The sequence below is a fragment of the Ambystoma mexicanum genome, chromosome 5p (genome assembly GCF_040938575.1).
Source record: "Ambystoma mexicanum isolate Mex_15411 chromosome 5p, UKY_AmexF1_1, whole genome shotgun sequence".
In the NCBI taxonomy this organism is placed as follows: Eukaryota; Metazoa; Chordata; class Amphibia; order Caudata; family Ambystomatidae; genus Ambystoma; species Ambystoma mexicanum.
In genome coordinates, this window is record NC_090930.1 from 121721481 (window position 1) to 121740752 (window position 19272).

The 19272-nt window shown below is 47.0% G+C and overlaps 1 protein-coding gene and 1 pseudogene across 1 annotated transcript in view; both read right to left on the reverse strand.

Moving 5' to 3' along the window:
• AR (androgen receptor) overlaps nt 1-19272 on the reverse strand; it is a 1337360-nt gene that overhangs the window by 685836 nt on the left and 632252 nt on the right. The gene's annotated exons all lie outside the window — the stretch shown is intronic.
• Nucleotides 9118-9969, reverse strand: LOC138480774 (large ribosomal subunit protein uL2 pseudogene; annotated as a pseudogene).

Genomic DNA, 19272 nt, shown 5'->3' on the forward strand with positions numbered 1-19272 from the left:
ATCCTCAAAGAGTGGCTCCCCGGTGGCTTGCTCTGAGGTCTCTGAATGAAAGGAACACAGTACCTGTGGGCTATGGTTTCCGATGCCCAAGCATCCGAAGGAATGTCTTGCCATTCTTCTAGATGCTGAGACAGTCTGCCCCACTAGTGAACTGTGACTCAAGGCCTCAGAGAGGTTTTGAGGCGGCTGATGCAGTAGCATATGGTAAAGATGCCCCTGCTTGAGCTGGATTTGCACCTCTCCCTCGTCCTCCACAAGGGAATCTTCTTTTACCTCTTTTGCCAGCCATTTCTCTTGCTCTTCCAACTGAAGAGTAGTAGCAACAAAATCTACCCCTCCAAGGCTGTCCACTAGGGCGAAAAGGCTGAGGCTGCCTAATAGCGGCACCTAACGATTTGGCTGCGGCTGTTGAAGTCAGCAACTTCTCATGGCTCTCGTCAGCCTTGTTGCCAAAAAGGTGAGACCCATTCAAATGGCATTTTGAGGAGTACGGATTGCACATCTGGTGCAAAACCCGACTTCCTCAACCTCGTAAATATGCGTATAACGGTGCTAACAGCCATGGCTCTGCTGATGCTGTCAGCAGAATCCAGACTAGACTGAAGTGACTCAGACATGGCTTCTTTGCCGTCTCTAATATGGCCAAGAATCAGTTTATTTCTCCCCCCTCGGGAATGTGATCTGATGCGATGGAAATGCAGTCCAATAGAGTGAGTGGGCACATGTGGAGTTGGCTGATGCGAGTACCATAATCCTTGCAGAAAATACTTTCCTTGCCAATCCATCTACTCTTTTGTCATCCCTATCTAGAGGGATGGTAGGGTAAGCTGCCTGCTTTGAAGTTGCGGTAGCTGCTTGTACCACCAGATCTGTTACGCTCACCTGGCTCCCACGGGGGCGTCGGTCGGACCCGGACAGCTGCGGTCTCCACCCACGTGATGCGTAGTGCAGCGATGACTGACTGGATCTGCCCTCCTAATCTTGTCTGCTTAACCCGTAGAAGAACAAGTTACTTACCAACTGTAACGTTCTTTCGACTGGATGTTCCTCCCACGTATTGCTCATCTTGTGATAAATCGTTATCTCCAGCGTCGCTGCTTAGGAAAAAAATGTTCTCGGCAGAGGGCGCTGTGCTCGAGGACGTGGCGTCGATTGTCCCTTGACTTACTCCGTACTCTGTCGACGTCACCGATGGTATAAATAGCTCGAACCACGCCCGTTGCTTCAGTTCTGTTTTTTCGATGATATATATATATATATAGGAGGAACACTCAGGCATGTCCCATGACTGATACATACTTCGTGAGAGGAAAGTGTAAGAAAACGTAAACTGTAATGTGGGGTAGGATGAGAGGGTCGATGAGGAATACGTGGGAGGAACATCCAGACGAAAGAACGTTACAGTTGGTAAGTAACTTGTTCTTCGAATGGATTGTGTCCTCCCACGTATGCCTTATCTTGTGATAGGCTCCCATAGCAGTATCAATTTTTGGAGGTGGGAGTACCAATTTCAGTTTTCGTGGACAGAACGCAGAACTGCCTTTGCAAATAAACCCTCGTTAAAGGAGGCAGTGTCCAAACAATAATGTTTAACAAAAGTATGCATTGTTTTCCAGGTTGCAGCTGCACAAATGTCCGCTGCCGGGACTCCCCTCTTTAGAGCCGCAGAAGTAGCCATTCCTCTTGTAGAATGGGCACGAAGCCCATCTGGTGGTTCCTTTCCCACTAATCTGTAGCATTCAACTATGGCTAATATGATCCGGCGGGAAATGGTCTGTTTTGTTACAGATAAGCCTAATTTTTTACCAGTATAACCCACAAACAGTTGGTCATCTTGTCTCAATTTAGCCATCCTAGAGATGTAAAAACTAAGAGCCCTCTTGGGATCTAATCTGTGTAATCTCTCCTCTTCTTTGCCCAGATGAGGAGGAGGATCAAATGTAGGTAGTACTATTTTTTGTGACAAATGGAAGTCCAAGACTACTTTTGGCAAAAACGAAGGTTTAACTTTAAGGACTACCTTATCTTTATAAAAAATAGTATATGGTCATTTGCATGAGAGAGCCTGAAGTTCGCTAACCCTGCGGGCTGATGATAGGGCCACAAGGAGGACAGTTTTTAGAGTCAAAAGCCTCAATGGACATGAGTGCAGAGGCTCAAAAGGTATGCAAGTCAAGAATTTTAATACTAAATTTAAGTCCAAGGTTGGTACATGAAAAGGTACTGGAGGGTATACATTAGTGAGCCTCTTTAAGAATTGAATTATTATCGGTATTTTGAAATATGAAACAAGGAGCGCTTGAAAATGGACAGCGCAGCACGGTATCCTTTGATTGTTCCTATCTGGAGCCCCAGATTAGCTAGATGTAGCAGAAAGGAAAGCACCATTGGGGTGCCACACTGAAAAGGGTCCACATCCTTGTCTTTGCACCAGTTACTAAACCTATACCAGCAACATCGGTACAAAGACTTTGTTGCTGGTCTTCTGGCCGAAAGCAAGAGTTCCATTACGTCTTCCGGAAGATCCCAATCCTTGTATCTCAACCTCTCAGAAACCATACGTGAAGGTTGAGTGTCTTGACCTCTGGAAGGAGAACCCGACCTTCCTCTTGCGAGAGAAGATCCTCTCTTTGCAGAAGACGTATTGGAGGGCAGATGGACATGTCTAGAAGGTCCGGGTACCACATTCTCCTGGCCCAATCCGGGGCAATTAGGATCATGGTTTTCCTGAACTTTCTCAACCTCCTGATTACTTGAGGAATCACGGGGACTGGGGGAAACGCGTACAGCAGTGGAAACTTCCACTCCACTACGAATGCGTCTCCCAGAGCTCCTCTTTGAGGAAATTCCCTTGAGCAGTACTGATCGCACTTCCGGTTGATCGCGGTGGCGAACAGATCCACTTGAGGGGTTCCCCAAAGGGCAAAGATCTCCAGAAGGACTTCCTGAGCCAGCTCCCACTCGTGAGAGACCGTGCTCTGCCAGCTCAGAGCGTCTGCCGCCGTGTTCTTCTCTCCGGCTAGGTGAATTGCCGATAGAGAGATTCCTTCTCGTATTGCCCAGAACCAGAGCTGCATTGCCTCTCTGCACAGTGTCAGTGACCCTACACCTCCTCTCTTGTTGAGATAGTACATGGCCACTGTATTATCCGTCATTATCACAACATTCTTTCCCTGTACAGAGGGCAGAAAGGCCTTCAGAGCTAGTCTGATTGCCCTCAGCTCTAATAGTTTGATGTGTAGTTTGGACTCTGATGGAGACCAACGACCGCTGATTGTCAGATCGTTGGTGTGTGCTCCCCACCCCGTGAGTGAGGTGTCCGTCACTACCCGGCCATGGTTGCCAAAAAGACTCTCTCTTGAGAATGTTGTCGTTGCAAGCCCACCATAGAAGATATTGAGCAACTGCGCTCGGGACTTACAGAAGATCCGACATATTCCCTGAGAACTGGGACCACTGAGTTCTGAGTGCCCATTGAAGGGATCTCATTCTGAACCTGGCCTCTGGTACTAGGAAAATGCAGGATGCCATGAGGCCGAGCAACCTGAGAAAATCGAAGGCCGTTAGATGTTGGGCATTCTGAAACTTCGTTACCATCTGCTGGATGTGGAGAGCTCTCACTTCGGGAGGCGAGGCTTTTCCCGATGAAGTGTCCAAGACTGCTCCGATAAACTGGAGCTTCTGGGATGGTATCATGTGGGACTTCTTGAAATTGAGGGAGAAGCCCAGTTTGTGGAGGAAGTGGCAGGTGATCGAAAGATGTTCCTGAGCTTGTTCTGGAGAACTTGCTCTGATGAACCAGTCGTCCAGGTAGGGATATATGTGAATACCTCCTCTCCTGAGACTTGCTGCCACAACCGCCAACAGTTTGGTGAAAACCCTCGGGCGGAGGTCAACCCGAATGGCAGAACTCGAAACTGATAATGAGAATTGCCAATCGCAAACCTCAGGTACTTTCTGTGCTTTGGATGGATTGGCACATGAAAGTAAGCATCCTGAAGGTCCAATGATACCAACCAATCTTGGAGTTGGAGAGTCTGAAGGATCTGAGAAAGAGTCACCATCTTGAACTTGTCCTTCCTGAGGAACTTGTTCAAGTTTCTCAAGTCCAAGATGGGTCTCAGTCCTCCGTCCTTTTTTGGGATGAGAAAATATAGGGAGTACCAACCCCTGTTCCTCTCCGCTACAGGTACTAGTTCTATGGCACCTTTCTCTAGCAGGGTTAAAATTTCCTGGAACAGGAGCGGATCCGGAATTTTGGCGGAGTTGGCTCCCGGTGGATGATTCTGAGGCCTTTTTAGAAAGGGGAGACAGTAACCTTGGGCTACTGTTTCCAGTGCCCAAGCATCTGAGGTAATGCCTCGCCATTCCTTCAGATGTTGAGAGATCCTGCCTCCCACTGGTGTTTTGCGTAACAAGGTCTCAGAGGGATTTGGAGGCGGCTGCAGGAGTGGCTGGGGGTACAGATGCCGCTCCTAAGGCTGATTTTGAACCTCTTCCTCATGCTCCACGAGGGAAGTTTCTTTTGCCCCTTTGAGAAGCCTGTCCTCTTCCTCTACCAAAAGAGTAGTAGTATCGAAAAGAACGACCCCTCCAGGAAGATGAGCCGGAATAGGGTTTTAGAGGCTGGCGCAAAGAGGCGCTAAGTGATTTAGCTGCCGCTTTCGAGGTCTGAAGTTTTTCTAGGCTTTCATCAGCCTTTCTACCAAAGAGCCTCGAGCCATCAAAGGGCATTTTGAGGAGTCTAGCTTGCACGTCCGGTGCAAATCCCGACTTTCTCAACCACGCAAATCTGCATAGCACAACGCTTACAGCCATGGATCTGCTGATAGTATCAGCAGTATCCAGAACAGACTGGAGGCATTCCCCCATTGCCTCCTTCCCGTCTTTGACTATATTCAGGAAGCCTTCCCTTTCCTCGCCTTCCGGAATATGATCAGCCGCCGCCGAAATACAGTCCCACAGGGTATGGGTAAACCTGGCTAGGGTACAGGTGACATTTGCCGACTTAAGTGCCATACTGCCTGACGTGAAAACTTTACGTGCGCAGGCGTCAATTTTTTTATCCTCTCTATCTGGAGGGATAGTTGGATATGCAGTTTGTTTTGAAGTAGATGCTGCCTGAATGACTAAACTCTCTGGAGTCGGATGTATATTTAAATATTCAGGATCCGTTCCAGCTGGTCTATATTTTCTTGGAAAAGTGCTATCTGCAGCAGCAATAGTTTCTGGTTTCTCCCAGTTTTTCTCCACAGTCCTTTGAAGGGCCCTGTGAAAAGGGAGAACAGGATCTTTCTGAGGTCCCTTGACGATAATATCCGTCATGTCATCTTGTTAAAAAATGGGTGAAGTATTACCCCAACCCATATATTCAACTACCCTGGTCATAAGACCCCTGTACCCAGTCTCTGCATGCTCTGCACGATCAGGTTTGGCAAACTCTAATTCTGGGGATGTGTCAACTCCACTGGCAGAATGTAGAGTATCACTCAGGTCTCTCATTCTAGATTCCTGGTCAATAAGTTCCTCAGGAACTTGTCTTGTACCATAAGTAACTCCCAAAGGTGTAACCTCGTCTTCTTCTGAAGCAGACTCTTCATAGATGGCTGACATAAGATTTGAAAAAATCTGATCTGGGCAACGGAGTGAATCTCCTTTCTTCCTCTTCCATCTGCTTCGAAGGAAATGGCAAATCCCTCGAAGTTTTCGAGGATGACTTCGATAATGGCGTCGATGACGCATTTGGCTTTGGCGTCGAAATTATCGACGTCGAGGGCGTCGACGAAGTTGTCGAAGTCTTCGACGGCTTGTGTTTCTTGGCCGGCACTGGAGAGGTGCTCGACTCTCGAAGATTCTCCAACGGTTTTACGTCGGCTCAAGGTTTTTTTATTCCTCAACGCTACTGGTCTTGGCCATAGTAGCCTTGGACTTCCCTTTGTCGTCCAATGGAGCGACTTTAGGGGTATGGCTTTTTCGAGGTTCTTTCGAGGGGCTCGAGGCCGCATTCTCGAAAACCTCCATCATCTTTTTGCGTAATTCTTCCCACTTACTGGGAGAATCCGATTTAGTCGGACAACAAATTTATTTGGTCGACTCTGAAGAAGAAGATGATGAGGGAGATCTATGTCTCCACTTCATATTTTTCGATGACGACGAAGAGTGTCTCGATCTACTCCTAGATCGAGATCTCTTCGAGTGACTATGGCGATCCGATTCCTTAGAATCAGTCGCTTTCTTGTGTCTTTTTGACAAAACCTTTTTTGAGGCCTCCCTCCCCACCGACAGTTTACCCCTCCTCTCACGAAGAGCTTCTTCGGTCATCGATTGGCAGGACCCGCAGTCGTTTGTTCGGTGACTGGAACCGAGACACCAGAGACAAATCCGGTGGGGATCGGTGATCGACATCTTAGATCCACAATCTGCACACTTTTTAAACCCAGTTCTGGGTGTCGAAGGTTTTGAAGATGATGACATTTTCTTCACAGAAAATAGAAGCGCGCCGTTCTCGATCGCAAAGCGATCGGAAAAACGGAACTAAAACAACGGGCGCGGCTCGAGCTATTTATACCATCGTGACGTCGACAGAGTACGGAGTACGTTGAGGGACAATCGACGCCACGACCTCGAGCACAGCGCCCTCTGGCGAGAATTTTTTTTTCCGAAGCAGCGAAGCTGGAGATAACGATTTATCACAAGATGAGGAATACGTGGGAGGACACAATCCATTCGAAATATTCTCCTGCAAATGGAGAGATGGATTTAGCCACTTGTGGATTCAAGTGATGGCACCCCCACAGTCCTCCCCAACTAATCACCTCCGAAATGCCCTCACAGCAATCTCACCTTATATTCTTGAAAGATGAGCTCTCCATCCTGCGTGGATTTGCAGGGGCGTGTCGATTCGAGTTACTTCACTGGTTTGAAGGCTCAGGAGAGTTCGAGAGTATTGACTCTGAGGATCCTGGTGAGGACCAGTAAGTATTAAGTTCATAGAGTTCAATATGTCCGATTTTCACTCTTGTTCCCCCCCTTCCTTTCTTGTTTTGCAGCTGGCTCGTGAAAAGATGCTCTTGTGGCAGCTGGTGGCGCTCAGGTAAGAGTCAGTATTACCCGGCGCTGTCCGGTAAATGTTGCACGAGGAAAACGTGTTGTTTTGTCTCTCTTTACAGATGCGGCACATGAAAATATGGAGAGTCACAAAAGGATGCCTCCGGTGGTAAATCAGGTAAGTCTATGGTGGTAAGAATTATATTTGTGGGTTCCCTCGGCTCACCTTGTGGTTTTCTTTGGTCTCCTAGGTGCCGAAGTTCAGCGAAGAAATGATGGAGGCAGCACCGACCCGAAGGATGCTGTGAAGACTGGTGAGTATGGCACGGCGCTGCAGCTGGAGGTGCGGCGCGTGCAGAAATGATGTTCTTTACAGGTCCGGAGACAAGATGGATCCAGAATCAGGTGTGGAATAGAAATAAGTTTGTTTTCTAACCTTGTCCCTTTCTTTCCTCTTTGTTTTAGGAGCTCCGGATTCAAGGCGGGCGTGGCGGAAGACTGGATGCAGGCACGGTGAGTGTTACGCTGCTGGATGCAGAATAACGCGAAGCGTGTGTTGCTGGTCGGGTGTGGTTTAAATAGCCTCAAAAGTAGTCCCTGGTAAGAGGTCCCTAGAACCACACCCGAGTAAAAAATAGTCCCTTTACAAAAATAGTCCCTTTCAGGCTTCATGATGGATTGGAGTCATTTGCAGCATGGTCTGCCTGAGGTAAGTAATGACTATGAGCCTGGCGCCTTAGGCGCCAGGACTGATTCCTACTATGAGCCTGGCGCCTAAGGCACCAGGACTGAACCCAGATAGCCCCTAGCCGGGGATGCCGAGGTTTTATTAAATGTGTAGATGCCTGCTCCCGGGGATGATGGGCTTGGTCCGGATGCCTGGGGGTAGGCATCATGACAGATCTCTGGAGTGGGATCACTACTGGAATGGCTGTATTTTTTGGTCAGATTTTTATCCACAGCCAGATCCGTTTCTGGAATCTTCAAATTTGCTGCCATCCTTTTTCGGAGAGCAATATGGAAAAAAAGCATATGATCCATTTGTGGACCCTTATCCAGGATGTCCGTCAGATCATCCTGCTCAAATGTTAACGGAGGCCTACTCCACTCCATATATTATACCATCACATTAGCTGCATATATGAAGCAATATATGAAGCATATATGAAGCATCATCGTGTTCCCCAGCATCTGGTCTACCAAAATCTAGCTCAGGTGAGGGGTCTACCCCACTGGTCATCTGTAAATTATCCTGCAGGTCTTTCAACCTTGATCCTTCAGAAATGAAACTTTCAGGCACATTTGGTGTGCCAAATTGGAGACCAAAGGGTGCATCGTTGTCTGAGGGTTCATTCACCTCATATAATGAAGTGAGACTCTTAAAATATTATTTCCTTGGTAAAGGAACATACCTTTTTTCTAGGCATCAACGGTTTGATAAACTGTGGATTTGACGCTCGAGAAGTCGTTGAAACCTTTTTTTTACTTCGATGGCGACATAGGTTTAGATGGGGCGCTCAGCATCGACTGTACAGCTGGCAGCAAAAGCACAGCGGGCGTTGATGGTACTGGCACCGATGGCACAGCTGGCATTGGTGGCGCAGCTGGCGTCAATAGTGCCGGCGGCTTTGAAGGTGATGCCGAGAGCTTAGCTGGCGTCTAAGGCAGAGCAGGTGTCGATTCTGTCGACGACCTCGACTTGTGTTTTTGTTTTCGGCTCGAACAATCCTTCAATCACTTATCGCGTCGAGGCCTTGACGGCTCTCGATGAGGATCAGGCCTTCGTCCCGGGCTCAACGTGTGGTATTTGGCTCAAGCCCTTTCCTTACCGGCTTCTTTGGAAGGCGCGGTAGGAGCATGGCTTACTGTGGGTTTTTGCTCATCAAATATTTTTAGCATGTCTGCTCTAAATGTTTCCCATTTGACAGCTGTGGAGTTTTTTGTGGGACACAATACCCTCTTAGGGGAGGTGTCCGATGATGAAGTCAAAGAAGGTGACCTATGGTGCCTCTTTTTGGACTTCCTCAACGACGATGAGGAGTGGGTGGGAGCCACTCCTCGATCTCAATCTTTTTTTTTTTTAATGTTTTCATATCATTTATTTTTTGGGACAATGAACTTAATTTTCCTTTTCCTGCACAGTCTTTGTACCACGCAGTCTGCCAGTACGACGAGCAGCAATAAGACCAACTTTGCGACCAGCTGGAGCATCTCTCCTGATTGTTGAAGGTTTACCAATATGTTGATGGTTACCACCATCAAAGGGATGTTCAGCAGGATTCATGGCCACACCACGCACACGCGGCCAGCAGTTTCTCTTTGCCTTGTATTTGTGGTAGGCACAACCTGCCTTTAGGATTGGTTTGTCAATTCGACCACCACCAGCAACAACACCAACAATAGCTCTGTTTGCAGAGGAGACAACCTTCTTGGAACCCGAAAGAAGTTTAAACCTTGTTTTCCTAGTTTCAGGATTGTGAGAGATTACTGTAGCATAGTTTCCAGAGGCACGGGCCAGCTTGCCACAGTCACCTGGCTTCTCTTCAAGACAGCACACAATTGTTCCTTCAGGCATGGTTCCAACGGGGAGAACATTACCAATATTAAGGTAGGCATTCTTTCCACAATAGACAAACTGGCCAGTATGAATGCCCTCAGCAGCAATGAACAGTTCAGTCCTCTTCTTGAAGCGATAGGGGTCTCTGAATGCCACTTTTGCCAGAGGTGCACCACGACCAGGATCATGCACAATATCCTTCACAATGCCTTTGATGTAGCCATGCCTCTCGGCAAAGACAACAGACCGGAGCTTGGCTGGGCCTTTCCTGTGCTTCAAGTGGGCCTTGAATACGGACCCCGCACCTTTTCGCTGACCCCTGATCACTTGCCCCATGGTACTCCAGCTGGGCTATTCCAAAGAAAAAAAAGATCTCAATCTTAACTTTCTTCCTCCGAGGAGAGTCGCCTCTCGACTCGGTTAAATGTTTTTTTGGTCGGGGTAGATGAATATTTTATGGGGTTTCGACCTACCGCCAATTTCACCTTTCGCTTGTTCAGGGCCTTTCTGGTCAAAGACTGGCACTTGGAGCAGGCTGACGTCTTATGCTCTACCCTGAAAGACCATAGACATAAACAGTGTGGGTCGGTCAATGACATTTTCTAGTCACAATCTTGAGATACTTGCTAGTTAATAAATTAAGTGTGCCGTATTTCTCAAAGCAATAGCATTCACGGAAAAACTGAACTGAAGTCAACGGCTGCTGTGCGTGTTATATATGCCTTCGATGACATCATCCTTGAAACAGAGGCCCTCGGGGGACATCGAGTCCACTGCATCGATGCACAGCGCCCTCTGCCGAAACCAAATTTCCGGAGCAGCTGAAGCTGGATATCGAATATCAAAGATGAGGATCACGTGGGAGGACAAAATCCATTCGAAAGGATTGTTATGATAGGACCCGTCCAATTCGGGGGCGAGTGGCGCACAGTACTATACATTGACCCCACGATACCTCTAACGGAGGCGACTGATGCAGAATTGTAGGAGGACAGGCCAGATGATGGAGAAATTGTACTAGCAATATGTATCCCCTGTGAAATAATGGTGCAATACAGAACGATCCAGTGCCCCATAATGGTCCTCGCAGGCCCTCCCCAGTTCACTGAATCAGATTTGGAGCAGGAGCTCGAAAGACTGTGGACAACTAACCCCCATGACGTAGGATTCCTACAGGTAGTGACCCTACTACACATAGCATTGAAACCAGGAGCAATGTTACCCCGAGTGAAACAATTTCCACTTTCCAGGGAGGAAGAAGAGGGAATTAAAGATACCATCACTGCCCTACTGAACCAAGGGATCATTGTACCTTCTACCTGTGTTCGAGATAACACACAAGATTCCCTCAGGGCACCTGCACAACATGCAGGACTTCATCCTGAGAAAGGAGCCAAATACATTCTGGTCTACATACTTGATTATCTCTGTATGGCAAATGCCATCTATGGTCCTAACACCTTCATCATCCAGGACCTTTCAGCAGCTTTACAATTATTTTATCATCAGGACCTTCTAGACTGTACCCAATCCTTAGTGAGCATAGATAGCTTTATTTTTAATACATTTTTATTTTACAGTTGCCTAAACTGCACATTGGTCAAAAGGCAGTGGGCTGCTGTGCAGGATCCAGACCATCATTTATTATAAAAACATAGATACAAAATCAAATCGCATAGCATCATGATCTCAGGGATGTCAGGATTTCTCTCTTCTTCTTTGATCCTTCACAAATGACATGTGGCGCTTCTTAGGGTTCTGTACTGTCCCCCTTTCTTTTCAGTATCTACTGTTGCGCCCTTGTCTATATCAGTGTTAATTTTGCATGTATGCAAATGACCTGGAAATTACCCAAAAGTACTCTTTTGCATGGACAGAAAATACAGCCACACTAACCCCCTCCGACTCTCTGTCTTCAAGCTATGAATAGTGGAGGGTGGGAGGGGGTCAACCTGGCTAAAACTGAAACCCTTCAAAACTGGAATCCTACGCATAGTCTTGCCTCTGGAACAAGCATCTCAGACCCTCTACTTTTGGCAACTGTTCTCGCCAAGCTAATAAATCAAAAACCTTGGCTTCATCATTGACCAGAACCCATCCCTCACTGCCCAAGTAGCCTCTGTCATCAAAGTCTACTTATTTAAACTTCAACTTCTCAACCTCATATTTCCGCTTTTGATCTTTTCCCGACAAAGTCACTGCTCTGACCTTAATCTCCACCTCCCTGGACTACGAAAACAGTCTTTACATAGGCATCGCGATATTTACATCCAGGGTTTGCAAAATGCTGTTGACGGACTACTGTTTGAACTCAATCAGAGTTCACATCTCAATGCCATTATCACCCCTTCATTGGTCTCAAACCTGACTTTCTCTGCATCAAATTCACACTCCATTGCCCCGCAGGATTCTTCATTCCACCTAAGCAGGAATTCTCTGGCATCCAAAAAATCAAGAAAATGGTCCAGACCCGTCTTCTATCTCGTAGAAAATAGTTTGGACCTCTCTTTGCACCACTCTCTGCCTGGAATCCAACCTCCTCAGATTGAGAAAAGATATGGCAACCCTTGCTTTTTCCCTATAAAACCGTTTCCCTGATTCCTACTCTCTGCTGCTTGTGCTCTGAGGCTTCTAGTGGCATTTAACATGCTACATGCAAGAACGATATATACATTAATAAATATAGCCCATATTATCTGGGCGTTTTCATTTCAGAGGTGGCTTTTGGTGTTTTCGGATTGAAATCAGTGTTAAGTAAAATACATATGTTTACAGAAGTTTGCTTGAACATTCCTTTTAGCTTGGTAATTTCTGTACTATGTTTGTTTGGAGGCTTCCGCTGCTGACTCACATCTCTGAAGAGTAAAGCTTGCCTTCCACCCATGACACAAAAATAGAGTCTGAGGAATACGATTCACTTTATATCTGTTTTACCTTCCTGACTGAGCTGAGTAGTAGTACAAGTTCTGGCATAGCACATAGATCGAAGCCTTTGCTTCTGTTCAAAATCAGGTTATGCCATAGTCTCACTTTTCTATACATTTTGGATTTTAAAAGCAAGGTTATTGGTTACATACTGTATCTCTGGGCTTTAAAATAGCAGCTTCAGGAAAATGGAATGCTACAGTTGTGTACTTTAAAAGAAAATCGTTGAAACAAATGCATACCAGTAATTGACTTATCTATCGCTGTGTGATCAGCCATCTTACAGAAGAGCTGAACACAATTAAGGGAGACATCCAAAATATGCACAACTATTACGCTTGATCAGAGGGATGGTAGGTTGCCTATGTAGCTTCTTGTCTGCAGTATTAGCATTTCTGTGCTTTTTTGTGGGGGGCCTCATCCTCTGACATTAGTAACAATCCAAAGCAGTTTCCACCAAGCAACCTACTAGAGAAAATCGCTGTATCCCACTGATTATTTAGTACTCGGCTGACTTTGGAGGGCATGGGCTTTTAAAGTGAAATTTGTAGATTAACATGCAATGGATGTTTACTATATACTAAAATATTGTAATTGTATTTACAAACGTTTCTCAGGATCCCTAACCCTTGGGAGGGGAACAGTCAAAGTACGAGAATTTTTTTAATGAACCAATAATGGAGAACACTCTTGACCTTTTACCTTATTTAGTTGCTTGCACTAGATAAATTTGTTATTCTTGGTGAAATAAGTCCCACTCAGGGAACATCGTGCTACCGATTTTGATAACAGATGCAGATGAGAACTTTATGAATGTAACCCATTCCACTTCCTTTTAGCGTTAGAGGCACACTTAAGTGGAAATATGGACATTTTTTTAAGTTTTGAAGAACCACAGGAGCAACTGATAAGGTAACAGGGCAACCTGGAAAGAGCTGGCCTTTCGAGTTCTAAGGAAACTGTGTCCAGCCACCTTGAATCAGGTGTGTCATGGAGAAAAGACGATTGCAGGGTTTGGACATAACTATGGAAAAATGTGCCCCTCACACTCGGGCATGAAAAAGTCTAAAACAAGTCTAGGAAAATACTACAAACGTAAGTATTTTTAGAGGATTTAAATGTCTGACTTTGACGCATAGAAACCTTAAATTAACTGTGATGCCATTTATAATTATGCATGGATAATTCAAGTATCATTTCAGGGTCAGAGTTTGTAATTGACATGCTGATGCACGCACTATAACCGGGAATCAGAGACGATAGAGATCAAGTAGAGGCGATAGAAAGGAAAGAAACGTGTCGGAAGCGGCCTCTTTGACTGTTGGTCTTGTTGGTGTCTCTACATTCTGTGAGGTGTGACTTGACACGTTGTTGAGGGTGCTTTCTTCTGATATCGCAAAACGCAGAGGAGCGTATTCCCTATGTGGCCACTGCGGCCGGACAAACGATTTGACTTGACCTACGTGTGTTGGTGATTTGCTGGTGACTTGCCCGGTGTGGAGGCTAAGCCCTGACCTGCGGGGCCCGGGCCGGTCCGGTGGTGAGTTACGACGTGATTTGTTGGTCGCCTCAGAGGAGTCTGTAGCCAGTGAGCCTTGTGGGAGTCTCTGTGGGGCCGGCCTCGACTTGCTGTCAGCGCGAGTTGGGCGGAGCGCCTGGGCTCGTCTGTGTGGCAGCCTGATTTGGCCGGGGGTATTGCTACTTCTCTGCAGTTTGTTGTGGTCCTCTGAGTGGGCCGGTGGTGCCTAGTCCCCGCTCTCAAAGTTTGTTCACACTGCTCTCTGGCCTTTCCTTGTTCTGTTTGATTTATGGGGGCTGGCTATACGAGCACCATGCAATGGTTTAACTGCTATTCAATTAAACACAAGGTATTCCAAGATCTGAGACACGCGTATCTACGAGTCGACAAGTCAAGAGGCGTGGGTTGTGGATTGCCTGTACATTTGCAAACAGGATAACTGCTGGGTGTCTCCTCAACACACTGTTGACCAACTTGGACATACCGCATTGAATATTGTCAGTGGGAATGGATATTTCACTCAGCTTCAGACTCTGCAAACTCTATGCTGGACCCCTCGTTCGAGAAGTTATGTAATGACATGGAAGGAATTAAAGCCCGGTCCCATGGGACTGCCGGAAAGGTGGGCTTATCTGTTGTAATGGGAAACCAAAGAACTGGGTGCAGTTATAACTAAGCACTTGGCCCATTGAACAGCTCTTTAACAGTCCATCAGGAACGATGGGATTCCAGCCTACCTCACCCTGCCCCACTCCATGAAAATTACTACACCCCAAAAAATCTAACAAGGAGTAGAGACTCCATCGTCATGCTGCAAGTGGAGATATTGGGCCCTGCCTCAATATTTGCTTTGCATTTGGTTTTGGAGTCATTGCTAAGGCTCTACGATAATGTAAAAGAGCTAGTCCAAGCCAATGCTGTAAAGCTGGATTCCCTGGACCACGGTCTAACTAAATTATTGGCGAGCATCCGGGAACATCAGAATTCTTGCAAGGCAGTAACGGGTCATCCACTTCCAGGGGGAAGAGGAAGTCAAGACACAAACACCTATTGAGGAGAGTGAAGCGACAAGATTACATACATGGAAAATGGCAGACAGCCCATAATACCTCCTCTGCTGACACCAGATGGTCCCTCACTATTAGCAGAGCTGTACCTCACAGAATATGAAAACACCCCAGAGTGCCCAGGCCCAGCAGCTGAAATTGATAAATGAATCCCTAGAGCAGCGGTATTCAAACTGTGGGGCGCGGCCCCCCAGGGGTCCGCGGGTGCATCCCCGGGGGGCCCTGAGAACTCAGCATGAAATGTAAAAAAATAAATAAATAAATGTTTAGATTGGAAGAAATGGGCAGGGGTGGCTCACATGGTTGGGCTGAAGCATGACACTGTCTCAGGCAACAATGAAAAAGTGGCCCTCAGTTGTAAATGGATATTCATTCCTTTAGTCACAGACTGGGCTTCATTAAAACTATGGCGGTATGGTAAACACGGTGCCCGTAAGCTACCGGCACCGTTGCTACCGTACCGCCATAGTACGAATTGTGCTTGCGGGTGCCTGACAACCCGCCAAGGCAACCTGGCAGGCCATGCGGCACCCGCGAGCACAGCTCTTTGAATGCGCCGGCACCGTCATTAACGGTGCCGGCGAATCCGAGCACCCTATGGGGATCAAATGGGAATGGGGATCTACCGGTACCAGCACCCGCGAAAGGGCAATTTTCAGGTCAGCCTAACTGGGCATGACCTGGTAATTGCCCATTCGTGGGTGCCGGACCCGGATGCAACTCCGGCGGCAGCTGTGCCAGTTTTACCGGCACAGCTACCGCCAGGGTTGTAATGAGGCCCACTCTTTCAATAGTACCCAAGAAGGGTGCTGTGTGTTAAAATGTAAGTAAATTGTGACATATTCAGCAACAATGGTCAAAATTACTAACTGCATAGTAAAGTAACTCATAAAACCCGTCCACATTGGCCAAAATGGGGGCCCATTTTGACTGGCCCACACTAGCATTTTACATTTCTGGTACAGGCATTGCCCTATAGGCCGGTCCGACACCTGGCGGCTCATCCGTAATGGCGAGGGGCCGCCCACCCAGTGGCCCCTCACCCATTATGGATGAGCTAAGGAGCCAGCCCAGTGAAACAGTGAGCACTCCCTCAGCTGCTTTTTCCACCTTATGGAGTGCTCCTGGGCTGGCTGAACTGTCAAAGGGAAACACCGTTTCCCTTTGACAGTTCAATTTAGTTCCCCAGCCGCACATGCTCACTGAGCCATGCAAGTGCTGGGGAGTTTTGCTTTGCCAGCATTGCATAGCCCATTGGAAATGCTGGTTGAGGCACTGCATGTCTGTATGTCCGAGGGGGAGCTTCTGCGCCTCCTCGCACATACTGTCAGAGCAACCTGGAGCAGGACGTTTCAGCACCAACACGCAGGCCAATGCAGAAGGTACGTTTATGTTAATTGTTTTTATTTAGATATTTAGACATGTGTATGGATGCGTGGATGTTTATGTTAGCAGTGAGTGTATGGTGATGGATGCTCGTGTGAGTGATTGCTGTATGAATGTGCAGCGCCTTGCATACACACAATCATGTTGATTGTGTTAGGCTCAGTGGGGCACAGGTGACAGGGATGGTATCTTTTTACTGGACATCTATCATAGCTGTCCATTTAAAAATGCCATGCCTGCCCACTGGGCCCCCCAGCACCAATTGCAAACTGCTTGGCTATTTACCCATTTTATTGTTAAAAGTATGCTCTACAATGCAACATTTTAACCCATTATTTAAAAAAAATTCACAGGGGGAAACCCCACCGAACCCCCCTTCATTGGTTTGGGCTCCCTCACTATGCTCGGTCGCTATGGCATTTTTGGGGGAAATAGTTAAGCCCCTCCACTTAAAAAAATCACCAGCCGCCACTGGCCCCCAGACTGTGTTGGGAACGGGATGGGGGCAACCGAGGGACTATGGTGGGAGCACAATGGGCGGGAACCATGGGATAGTGGTGGGAGCAGAGTGGGGAGAGCCCATGGTGTGTGATGGGGTGGGGAGAGACCAGGGTGGGGAGAGACCAGGGACTGGGTAGGAGTGAGATGAGGGAGCCCAGCGACTGATGGGAGCAGGTGACGGTGTGCAATACATACTGTCCATTTGGCATTTCTGGGGGGTCCCAGCCTGCCCAAACTTTGCTCAGGGGGCCCCGGCCAAAAAAGTTTGAAGACCACTGCCCTAAAGAGGAAAGGGAAAACACAAAAGGAAAAAAAAGACCTAAGACATCCCAGCGCAAAACGGAAACAAGGAGTAACTCCAGACAGTTCATTAAAACCCTGACACAGGAGAAATTAGATTCTAACCAAAAACCAAAATCAAGTGGAACGGGTAAGAAAAAAGGGACTGCTAAAGATCAAAAGCAACTGAAAATGACCAGCTTTCTGGAATCCTGTGACTCTCCGGAAATGGACCAGGAATCTCACGAAACATCTATTGCCTCTGTTATCCTAGATGATCAGGCTTCCGAACCCTTGCCTACAGTGAAGCCTATTCAGGCTCTGGCGGAAGAACAGGATGTCATTCTACCACAGAAGACTGACAGACTATTTTCTTGGGACCACAATGAGCTGGGAGAGCAATGCCCTAATCTGCGGGCCTGTTCATTTAAACAGAGGTCAAATAACAAAAACTTTTCAAGAAATCCCCCATGTAAGGGCCCTACGATCGGAGGACATACCGAGGGTGGGCTTCCCAAGAAAGAGAGCCGAAAGATCGGTCTTTTGCTATGCATCTAACAGTATAGCACAGACCGCCTGGAACAACCGGGGGAATCATAACACCATTGGGTACAAATTAGGCCAACTAAACTCATTGGAAGATATTGAGGCGTTCTTAGCCCCTCCGCAGTCTCAAATGGTTTCAGCACAAGGACTAAACAATAAATTGGAAACAACTGGGAAAACGGACCTTGAAGAATGGGCCTGGCTGGAGTCAGTGTTGGAAATGTTTAAAAAAATAAAGACAAAGCAGTCGAGCCTTTGAGGAAGGGTGTTTAACATTAACTACTTGGAACATTTGTGGATATCTCAAGCTGAAGGCACTGGTTGCTTCAGAACTAATGAGGGCAGGAGCGCTACTGCTACAGGAGACCATGGCAATTACCCCTTTTGAGCTGAAAGGGTTCCACACTTATAACTAAGTCACCAGTAGGGGACAGCAAGGCAGGCCGCCAGGAGGCCTGGCAATTGCAATAGATCTAACCTACGATTGTACACATTATGAAATAGAGGCGAACTCAAAGGACCTTATGGCTGTACATTTATTCCTTCCTACCATAAACGCTATGGGGGGGGGGACATGGATTGACCATCTTTTTGTATCTGAAGACTTGAGTCATTTCTGTGATCCACTAGAAAAGGGAGATGGCCATGGTAGTGACCACTTCCCCATAAGTGTGGCAATCCAATTCGAAATTACAGCTAACTACATAAAACACGAAACAGCATTAATTTCATCGGAAAGAGGAGGATGGACAGTAGAATTGAATGCCACAGCCTATAGGCTCTTTAGTGCTTTGAGGGAGAAGGAGACTTTAAAAATGGAGCAAGGAGGACAGACTAATGGTTAATCATTACATCTTTAACTTATTGAACTGCCTAAAGTCTCTCACCAACAGGGGTCAAATCACCAGAGGGAGACAACATAATCATCCCTTTGAGATCGAAGTAAAAATGGCAAAACAGGCAAAGAGGGCAGCCATTAGAAACCTACTCAAAACAGCCCCTGATAGGGCAGCCAAGAAAAGAATAGTGGGCCGCCATAAAATAACATTAAGACGGATTGGCAGGGAAAGGTTGTTTGACCAAAACCAAAAGGGAATCAAGACTCTTATCCAGAAAGACACTGCCAATTTCTGGAACATTCTGGGTGGTGTAACAAATGGTGTGCATAATCCTATGGAGTGCAACATCACTGCCCAGGAATGGGTAGGGCATATTACTAAGAAATATGCTAGGCCCCCTAATGAGGAGCATTTACTTAACCCACGTATGACAGACCCGGTAAAAGGGGCTCTTCAGTGCCAGACCGAAGACATTTTATGGACAATTGATAGCGCCAAACCATCAGGGGCTCTGGGCCCAGACAATATATAACGCTAGCACTAATCAAATCCAATCCAGGAATTTGGGCCGGCCCTCTGAGAGACCTGTTTAATTATATCAGTAGA